Below are 11,460 nucleotides of genomic sequence, written 5' to 3' on the forward strand. Positions count from 1 at the left end.
CTTTGAATTACAGAAGAAAGAGTGAGAGAAAGTTGTGGTGAAAGAGTACAGCAGGGTTCGCCACCATCCCCTGCCGGAGCCTCGTGGAGCTTTAGGTGTTTTCGCTCAATAAACACTCACAACGCCCAGTCTGGGAATCGAAACCGCGATCCTATGACCACGAGTCCGCTGCCCTAACCACTGGGCCATTGCACCTCCACACCATTCACCACAATTAAACAAAACCTCCCCTTACTCACCACAGACCCGAAAATGAACAATATCATTAATACACACAAAGTCCTTAAATGCAAAAGGCAACACAAATCTTTGAAAACATTATTAACCAATTCCAAACTACATACACCACTTCCACCCCCATCAGTTAAAAAATGTGCACGCCCTAATTGTGGCACCTGCCCCTACCTACTTGAAGGCTCTGAATTTACCTTCAAACGAGGAACAAAGTTTAAAATTAAAACCAATTTCTCTTGTTCCTCGGGTAACCTCATTTATGTCCTTACTTGCGCAGGTTGCCAAAACTTCTATATCGGACAGACAGGCCTCCCATTACGTAGAAGAGTAGCTGTCCATAAGGAACAAATAAACCTCCCTCAATACCGCCAAATTCCACTCAGTGGCCACATAGACTCTTGCGCCAGAAACAAAAACCCTAAATTCATTATATTCCCTTTCTATCAATGTAAAGACAGAATCTCCACACAAGAAAGAATCAACAAGGAGAATCTTTTCATAGAGAAATTCCAACCATTTCTTAACACACACACCCCTCAGTGACCTTATTTCTCTATGAACAGACACAAACTTCCTGTTGGGAAAAAAAGAGTTCATAACTCTAACTAAAAACACTTGTCTCCCCTTACACACACTTCCTGTTTTGACACCACATTTCCTGCTTAACACAAACTTTTAACCCTTTTTTTAAACCTAACAAAACTCTCAACACTCATGCATCCTTATTTTTCCTACCAATTTATACATGAACTACTATTGAACTACAAAAGCTCAAAGACAATATAATGTATGGGTATATTTATTTTTTTATATATTATTGTTTTATATATTATTTTCTTCATTTTGTACTTTTTTGTACTTCTTTGTAAAAAAACATTTTCATTCTCCTTCTTGATAATTTGCTTCATCGCAATGAAAACCGGTTAGAAAAAATCTTTATTAAATTATGCTTCCAGTTCAGCATTCTGGCTTTTTTTCATTTTCCTATATATATATATATATATATATATATATATATATATATATATATATCAGGTTAAGTGAAAAGCAAATAACATTTTGAACCATGAAGAATTTGTGCTGTATTTTCGCAGAGTTTTGAATATTTAAAAAAATATTTTTTGCAATTGTCTGATAAGACATAGACTTACCCAAATGCATCAATAAATTAACATTGATATTTTTCTCACCATTGTTACAATCTGATATGGAACTGTCAAAGCACGATATTCAAGCAATTTTGCTATTCAACTTCAATAAAGGACGTAAAGCAGCTAAAACTGCTCGCGATATCAACAAATTGTTTGGTGAGGAAATAACCAGTGAGTGGTCAGCTCAAAAATGGTTTAAACGATTTTGCAGTGGAGACCTGAGCCTTGAAGATCATGAGCGTAGTGGACACCTATCTGTCATTGATGACGGTAAATTTAAGACTGTCATTGAAAAAGATCCACGTAAAATCACTCGAGAACTGGAAAAGAACTTCTAGTCAGAAAACTATATATCGCTAGAACAGTGGTGTACTACAAGGTGGCGTACTACAAGCATATCTGGAGTAGCTGTGCCATGGATTTTTAAAAATACGATCAGACTTCAGAAACAACTTAAGCTTTATAAAATATTATTTAGGGTTTTAGAAAATATAATTTAAAGATTTAAGAAACTTATACTAATGTTTAAGTGTCTTGGAAAAAACAGGTAAATTTTTAGATTAACACCCGCACGATTTTCACTAGAATGTTAGGGTTAGGATTTTAGGGTCAGGGTTAGGGTTTTAGGGTTAGTTTTAGGGTTACGGTTAGGGTTTCAGAGTTAGGGTTAGGGAATTCTGTCCCTAACCCTAACCCCAACCATGACCCTAACACCCTAGTAAAAATCGTACGGGTGTTAATCTGAAAATTTACCAAAACATATTGCTCATATTCTTACATACATCCTTAAGCGTGCACCCCCACCCGATTTTGGTTCCTCACAAACTTTCAGAAATAATAGATATTGTCTTTTAATAAAATTTTCAACAAATATTTTTCGGGTGGTGTTGTTAAACAAGAAACAAAGTCGATGGGAGGGTCACTTGTGTAGGTATTCACATATTTTTGCTATATTTTCAATGAGATTAATAAAACAAGGTTTTCTACAAACTTTTTTTTACAAAAATTTTAAAATATAATTAACTCAATGAATCATATATTTTCTCCATTATTTATCAAAATAATTTCATTTGCAATAATTCAGTAAAAAAAAAAAAGAACATAATTTACAAACAAGAACAAGAAAATGGAGGAGAAAGAATAAAAGAAAATTAATAACACATCTCTGTTCGAAAAAATTAAAGGTATGAAATACCCGAGAAATATCTTGTTTGATCTCCAGAGAAGGGGTTTTCAAACTTTTTGACTTGCGGACCCCTTTATATTTCAGGCTTATAAACGCTTATGAAATTTATACATAAATATTTGCTTAAAATAACATATATTTTTACATTTATTTATTTAACAGTATTTAACAAATAGGTTTATTGTCAATTAAAAGATTTCGATTAAAAAACATATTTAAAATCAAATTGCTCATAAAAAGTATTTGCTGTCTACGGACCCCCTGTCTTGTCCTTGCGGACGACCTGTGGTCCGCGGACGACAGTTTGAAAACTCCTGCTCCAGAGCACCATGAAATCAAGAAGACCACTGAAATTATTAAATGTCGAAATATTTTCGCTAGTTTCAGATGTTTATATATGGACAATGGCTTGTTTGAAACCATGTCATAGTAAAACCCAGTGTTTTTGTTTTTTTTTAGCGGGTAAAACGAAATGATTCATTTTAGAATGAAAGAAAATATTCTTGAATAACATTTGGTCGAAAATATATTAAATAAGTGGTGTGTGAAAATTTTTCAGTGAAAAAAAATACTCACCAAACTATTTTCCGAAGACTACGTCTCAAGAGTAATCCAAAAGCAACGTAATGATATATAGCAAAGACGGAAATTACTTGAGTTCGTCAAGAACGTAATCTCTCTCACTCACTCTCTCTCTCACTCTCTCTCTGTCACTCACTCTCTCTTTCACTCGTTTTCTTTCTTTCTCTATCTCACTCTCTCTCTGTTTATTCTTTGTACGTTTTCAATTTTGGAGATGACGATGCCGCAAAGTTTTTTATTTTTCAAAATTTGAACTTTTTTTTTTTGTCCCTTCCCAACTAATCTTCACTTTCATGTTTTCTTTTCTTTTTTTGTAGATTTTTTTTTGAAAATATTTTTTCAAATTTATGCTTTAACATCTAAGATTATAATTCTGTATTAAGAATAAACACAAAAAGAAAATTCCCCATTATTTGATCCGTTCATCTCTTGCCGTAAATGTTTAGTTTTGACCATTACTTTCAGAATAATTTAAAAGGCATCTATCTATATAGAGAAAATTGATGTATAAACATCGAAAACTATTATCTACGGTAACTAAGAACTCAGTAAAAAATAGATCGCTAAATTCTCAACAGGTTATAACATATGCATACATATATAGCAAAGATCCTCCAAAGTTAATATAGCTTATGGTTTTAAGTTTATCATCAGGCATTGCACACACTACTGTCTTAAGGTATGGGCACATTGAGCAGCTCAAGAGCCTCTCGGGCCTCGGCGCCCAACTCTAATCTATGTGTGCTGTGGCTTGCAGACAAATTAAAACTATTGGTCCCAGTGCATTGATTTGCCTAAGGTTCTATAATACTGTTAAGATGACCCTAACTGCCAGTTGACCTTAAAATAACTATTCATTTGCTCTACAATGCAGGCGTTCTCTCAGGAATTTTTCGAAGGGAGGGCGCAAGGTCAGAAGGGAATACAATTCCAGGAGAAAAGGGCGTGATAACATTATTTAGAAGGGCGCATTTCTTTTCTTGAAGGGAGACGTGCTCCTCAGCCCCTCCTCCCCTTGGGTCCGTTCTGCAATGTATGAAGAGAAATTCTACAAGTCGTTCGGTTTGCTAGTATCAAGAAATAGAAGCTAAATCGTACTAGACTTTCAAAAAATACCGAGGTCGATTTCCTTGACTAAATCTTTCAAGGTGGTGCCCCAGCATGACCGCAGACTATTGATTGAAACGAGTAAAAGATAAAAGATCTGCTCAGTCTATTGAACTGCTTACTTTTCATTTTGAAAAATAAGCAAGAAAATTCTATTTCAGGCGGTATCTCTGAGATGATGTAATACAAAGCATTTATTCTTAATAAAACTAATTTCATATTGAATAAATTGCAATAAATCAACATAAAAATAAGAGTGAAACTGGATACCTGGTTTTCTGCCAAATCTAGATCGATTCGTAAAATCGTTTCAGTGCAGACTTATTTCTTATTTCTTTTATTTTTATAATCCAGAAATTGACAGAAAATGGTAACATGGGTACTAAATGTTGAAATCCAATAAACGAATGACAGAAATACATCGCAGCCAAGATAGAAATTGGGAAGGAGAGAGATCAGAGGTTTAACTGCCAATCTATAAATTTATTTATTTCAGAATCGTAATCTACGATATATAAAACACATGTCCGAAATTTTACGGTTTGGTGGCAGGGGACCACTAGATAATTTCCGACTATGTTCTATAGGAATGCAGCAAACTGTTTTTATCAGAAAGACACAAAATCTCTTTCACAATTGAATGTTTCAGTGAACTGTGGGATGTTTCATTTTGAGTTGAACATCACTGAAGTCGACGGAATTTCATTTTACAATTCCTTTTTAATTTTTGACACAAGATCAGCAATTTTGAGAGGTGGGTGAAATCGATTACATCATCCCCAGTGCTCAACTGGTGACTCCGAAAGGCGAAGTTGACCATAGGGGAATTTGAAGTTGAAATGTACAGAGCCGGAATAAATGTTGTTAAGTATTTTGTCCGGTGATAACAAGTGGTTTGATTTTACAATTATCATTCTGTTACTTTAGGTTTGTATCACTTTTGATTCACTTCAAACGAAAATACATTTTCTCATTTTAAATTTTTGTCTCTGTCGAATTTCCAGCAAATTACGATCTCTGTCAGCTTCTGAAGTTCCGCTTTCTCAATAATATGAAAGTAAAATGATGAATTTTCATTTGTACTCAATTCTAACTCGACGATGGAATGTAAGTGAGAGAATGATTTACTTTAAATAAAGCTGAAAGTTTATTTTGAAATTGTTTATATGTAGAAGAAATGGCTGAACTTGTTACACTGCAACAAGCACTCATGATAATTATGATCGTCATCAACAGCGATGAACCGATTGAAAGGAATTATGTTGTATGGGATATTAGTATTAATACGATGAACGGTGGAGATGGAGTATATGTAATCTGGGTATACCCCCCCTTTTAAATTTTGTTTTTTTTACGGAATCCCACGTTTTAGGCTATGGAGATTCCGATTCTGAAAATTTTCAAAAATCTCAATTTCAAAATTTCGATCCCCTCCCCCCCGGTTTTATATAGATCCACAGGGTAAACCTAACCCTAACTCAAACCCTAACCCTGACCCTAACCCTAACCCTGACCCTAACCCTAAACCTAACCCTAACACTAGTTTTGTGAGATTTGGCTGTTTTTTCTAGCATGTAAATAGCCTGCTTGGTGGGGGGGATTGAAATTTTTCAAAAATTTTTTTTTCAGAATCGGAATCTCTATAGCCTAAAACGTGGGATTCCGTAAAAAAAATTAATAAATAAGGGGGGGGGAAGGTTCAGATTACATATAGTCCATCTCTACCCGATGAACTTTAAAAGTATAATAATTTTTCTTGCTTCGTTGGGATTAATTCAACATTCTGGGACCTTTAGTAATGTTAGGCTGCAGTTAAATGGCTGCCACAATAATTATCTTGTCTAATTCTAGTTTATTATTGAAAAATTTTAAAAATAGATCAAAATCATTTCCCCACAAAATTTGAATTTTACAATTACATCAGTTTTGTATCACTTCTATTTCATTTCAAAGAAAATTCTTCCACTTTGGTTTCAGTGATGAGTTTCCGGAAAATTATGATCTCTACCGACTTTAATGGTTTCACTTTCTGCCTTTACTTTTTCGTTTTTGGTGAGAGATGTCAAGTTTAATTGTCTAAAATATCTTTTAGTGGCGTATAGTTTTCAGTTTTACCTTTGTCACGGCCAGGAAAAAGGAATCCAAATTTTGTTATGATCCTCGATGTTCCCGTAAGGGAAAAAATAAAATAAAGTGAGAATAATTAAAGAGATCCAAGAACTGCTTGTATTATGAATATCAATACTAATTTATCTGTTGCTTGTTTCAGTAAAAGGACTGAAGATCCGATCTTTTATTTATAAGTACTCTGGACGTATTTTTATGCAATATAAAATCTTTTCTGTTTGGCTCACACTTTTCAATTCTTTTAATTTTGTTCCAATTGATTTCAAATTTGATGTAATTTTGTATGCTAATTATGGAAATGAAATTTTGCCATAAATTAATAAATGAAAAATCTATAGCTTTTAAAGTTTGCAAATTTTGGGTAATTTTAGCCAATTGAAAGCCAAAGACATATTGGTGCCTATTTCCATTGTAACAAACCAAGGTATACGGAGGTGGGTGCTGAAAAGCTCCTGGCTCTGGGTAAAAGAAAATACAGGAAGATCAGTTAATTATGATTTTATTCAGTATTCCCGTTCCAGATTCATACACTTATTGCAGCTGTCCTTCAGTTTTTCTAAGGCCTGTAAAAGAACTCAGAAGATTGGGCCTCTAACCAGACCTTTCGTGATACCCTTATAGCCAGGGACTTTTCAGCAACCCCTCGTAGTCTGCTTCACCTGTTTTATATATATATATATATATATATATATTTATTGAGAAACAATGACCTCTGGTACAAAACAAAAGGTGCGTATTGGATTGCACAAATGTCTCCAAAAATTCTAATGTATGTTCCACATTAGTCAGAATTTCTGTTTTCTGGGGGGTGGGGGGTTCTTCAGGATTTTTCCAAATTTTTTAGAATGCCACATTTCAAACCAATAAGAAGAAACCTTAAATTTTTTTCATGTGTTTTATCATACCAGCCCCCCCCCCCCCCCCCCCTCATCATGACTTGGAAGCGGCAGCCACCACTAAAATGCTTTTTCTTTTCTTTTTTAGTCCGTTTGTGTTATTTTTTTATTTTATCATATTCCACATTCTGAAACACTTGTTATTTGCATTTAATGAAAGAAAAAATACCCCTTCCCCCACCTTCATCCTTCATTGTACCTTTCAAGATTAAAATTGATTTTTGGTTTCTGTTTTCATTATTTTTTGTTTGTTTCTCTTTGCACACTTTTGCCAATCTGTAAAATCTTTTTCCTTTTTGAATGCATCACATAAAGTAAAGAAACCATATTTATCACGTGTTAATTATTTTTTAACTCCGAAATTACATTTTTTTCACACTTTTTGCCAGTCTGTAAAAAAAAATTTTTTTTTACACGACAAACATTAACTGAATTAAGAACAAAACAAGAATTTATTGACAGTTATCTGATTTCAGTATTCGTGTTGATAGCAAACTTTCCATTAAGATGTTTCAACACACAGACAAGAAAATTATGACCCCATTTCTCCAAGAAAAAAATATTCACTTAGAAAATGTCCAGACAGAAAGAAAAAGTAATTGATGTAATTCTCATCACACTAAATTTTACATAGATTTTTTTTTTTTTTTCATTTCCCAATTGAGACAAAATTGTGGCTTGGTCACCCTTCACTTCAAGACACCATTAAGATGCCAGTGATCAGTTCCTGTCCTTCTTTTCAAGGTATCAATATTTCTTGACAGGTAAAGTAGAGAGCTGTTTTAGCTTGGTTTCTACGACTGAATGTCCTTCCAAATGCCTGGCCTTCATAGGCCGGTATGCATGGGCGACTGCTGGTCTTCCATAAACAACCTTGCCTGGACTTGTGCCTTGGAGGGTAACTTTCTAGGTGCAATCCCATGGTCAGTCATGACCGAAGGGGGTCTCAGCAGCAGGACCCATGAATATTTCATGGAATTAATGGTAAACCTATTGAGTTATTTCTGGAAACTTTATCCCAAAAACCTGAAAGCATAACCTGTGTTGTGTCTGTATGGAAAGATAGTCGCTCATCTGCTATTCATTGAAAAGTGAAGGAAATTGGAATACGATGATTACTTAATGCACTTTGTATATATACTTTATATACTTTAGGCACAGTTTTATAGACTTAATACACAGCACTCATAAAATAAATAGTCACTCTTATTTTTCCATTTTCCCCCATAAACAACAAAAAACAAGTCCTGTGATACAACATTTAGTTAGATTTCATATATCTGCCATGTAAATAAGTGTGAATATTTCATGGAATTGCACTTATATGCATGCATTAAGTGATAGATGATATATAAAACTTCAATTAAAAAGAAAAACTTTACACCATACAATTACCCCACCCCCATCTCCACCACCATCATCTCTCTCTCTTTCGCTCTGTTTTTCTTTAACTTCACCATCAGAACCCTCTGCTAAAATTATACTTTTAACCATCCTCCTCTATATCATCACTACTTTCAACTAACTTTTTTAACCACATAAGTATTATGTTCCCCCCCCACCTCACATCATGGACGCTTCTTTCTTCCTCGTTGCTTTATCCTCTTTTTCTCTCTCCTTTTTCTTGCTCTTCTCTTTCCCTTCAACTAATCATGTGAAAGTGTTACAATTACATTCCCTCTACCTCACATCATGGACGTTTCTCTCTCTCCCTCTTTCTGTCCAACTCTTTGCCTTATCCTCCTTTTCTCTCTCCTTTTTCTTTCTCCTCTTTTCTCTTCAACTAATCATGTGAAAGCATTACAATTACATTCCCTCTACCTCATGTCATGGACGCTTCTCTCTCTCTCTCTCTCTCCCTATTTCTCTCTAATCACATGACAGCATTACCAATGGGCTAAGTAATGGAATGACAAGCAGATTTATTATAAGATATTCTTCATTATTTTTTAGAATCGATTGAAACAAAGAGGTGTGTTTCAGAAGTAATGCTTGTCTTGTGACATTAATCCTAAGTCAGTTCAAGTACATATTGATGATGTAATATTCATACTCTTATTATGACCAATTAACATTTGTCCCCGTCTCTTCTTTTTTTATTTTTTGAAGTAGTGGCTTAAGTCAGAAAGTAGCCAAAAATAAAACGAGAAGGTCAAAGTCGCAATTAGTGAGAATAAATAAATTTGCCATTACAAAGAGAAACAGTTTGATGTTTCAAGCAAAAAAAACCTTCCTAAAATACTTTGTGGTTTCATCTTTCATCTATTAACAAATCTTTCATCATATTTTTCATTGTAAACAAGCTTTTCCTTTTAAGGTACAACTATAACTTGGAAACAAGTTGAATCACTTCATACATATTCTATCCGTAATAAACAAGATAGTACATTAACAGTAGTGAAGGCATGTGATTAGGGAGTTGGGTTTGATCATTGTTAGGTCATGGGTTCAATTCTCAAACTGGGGAGCAAAGTGCTTCTTTTTACATTCAGCTGAACCATTCTCGAGCCATGCCTGGCTCATAAGGGCCTGGTTTCATTGGCATATAGGTTCTCCACCTGGACGGGACACTGGTCCGTCACAAGTGAGCTGCTAGATGCAGGAAGAGTGAGAGAAAGTTGTGAAAGAGTCAGCCATTTGCTTCTACCAGAGCCGCATGGAGCTTAGGTGTTTCGCTCATAAACACACACATCGCCCAGTCTGAGATTCGAACCTATGATCCCTTGACTGCGAGTCCACTGCTCTAACCACTATGCCATGTGCCTCTACTATTTTACTATATTCTTCCTTATTTTTGAAATCAATTGAAACCTTAGCCACAATCACAATAATGACAAGAACTATAACACCATCATATACTAACCTATACTTAATGTTCACTTATAGTATGGTGGTGCTATGGTAAATAGTCACTCATATCAAACTAGTACGTGGAAGTAAATTATTCTGGCCTGGTATTACATGTTTCTATATTACAATGGGAAGAGAGAGTGTTGGATCATAGTAAACATGAGGCTGAAAAAGTGTAAAGGAAAAGGAGCTGTTGTTAAAAAAGTTTGTGAGGCACTGCACTAAACATTTGATAACACAAAAACTGAAACATTATCCATTTCCAGATGGTTATTGATTAATTGTCTTTGAACATGAGAACTTCTTGTAAACCTTGTAGGATTATCAGTGGAAGCTTTTACTTCTTTATATAGTGTTGTAATACAGTCATGTCAGTGTGGTTATTAACCTGATAGATACAAAGAGAAAGTGAAATAAATTTCCTCAACTGAAATTTTGAAGCTCTATCACAGAATTGGCTTGCATGGTATTTAATATGACTACAGTGCTTGTTCTTTGATCTAACACTTTCATCATCGGCAAAAACATTCTTGGTTTATGTTTGCACTCTTTTCTCTCATTCAACTCATCCACCATTGATGTTACTACTAGTTACTCTACAGATCTTGCATAAAACATAAAACAAGTGCAGGTAATGGCTGTGTTAACAAGATCACTCAGGACAAAGTAGATAAAAAAATGTTTAAAGTTATGGACTATATCAGAAAGTAGCTCAGAATGAAAATTTTGCAGGAGAACTGAAAGAAAAAAAATGGGCCTTCCACTTCCAATGACTTCAAAAAATATTTTTTTCGAGAAAATTTCTTCAGATATCTGTTTTAAACATCTAAAGATTATTGTACTAGAATAAAAGAACCTGAAATTCATGAGAAAGTTAATAATTCCACAAAAGCCTTAGGCTCCATCATTTGCTGTGGCAAGACTATTTTTAATATTGATTTATATTTATTATTAATTCCAAAATCACTTAAAGAATTTTTTACAATTTCATTCAATACTTTAGAGTGGTTTTAGTACAGGAATTAAACCACAAAAAACTAACAGTTTTATTCTGTCAAGGTTTTTTTTTGTTTTTTTTTGGGGGGGGGGGCAATATATAATACACACATACACACAAAATATGCTTTTTACAAGCAATATCATTTGATTCATCCAAAATCAAAGAGAACTATTACTTGTCTTCAATTTGTTCTTTCAGCTAAGATGGAGCGATAGCATTTTTTAATAAGTACAATGCATGCTGTTATAAGCAGTCTCAAATCAGCAGCAATTGATGATGACAGAATTCCCTTTTAGAAATGATTGATGCTATGGATATTTGCATGAC

General features: G+C 34.2%; 1 protein-coding gene across 1 annotated transcript in view; it reads right to left on the reverse strand.

The window, feature by feature from the left end:
• LOC106874658 (uncharacterized) overlaps nucleotides 1-3,265 on the reverse strand; it is a 68,665-nt gene extending 65,400 nt beyond the window's left edge. Inside the window, exon 1 of the mRNA XM_052973181.2 lies at nucleotides 3,148-3,265. The gene's annotated coding sequence lies outside the window, so the exon portion shown is untranslated. The remainder of the gene's footprint in view (nucleotides 1-3,147) is intronic.
• Nucleotides 3,266-11,460: the final 8,195 nt, after the last annotated feature.

Source organism: Octopus bimaculoides, chromosome 15 (assembly GCF_046866305.1).
Source record: "Octopus bimaculoides isolate indiv1 chromosome 15, ASM4686630v1, whole genome shotgun sequence".
NCBI lineage: Eukaryota > Metazoa > Mollusca > Cephalopoda > Octopoda > Octopodidae > Octopus > Octopus bimaculoides.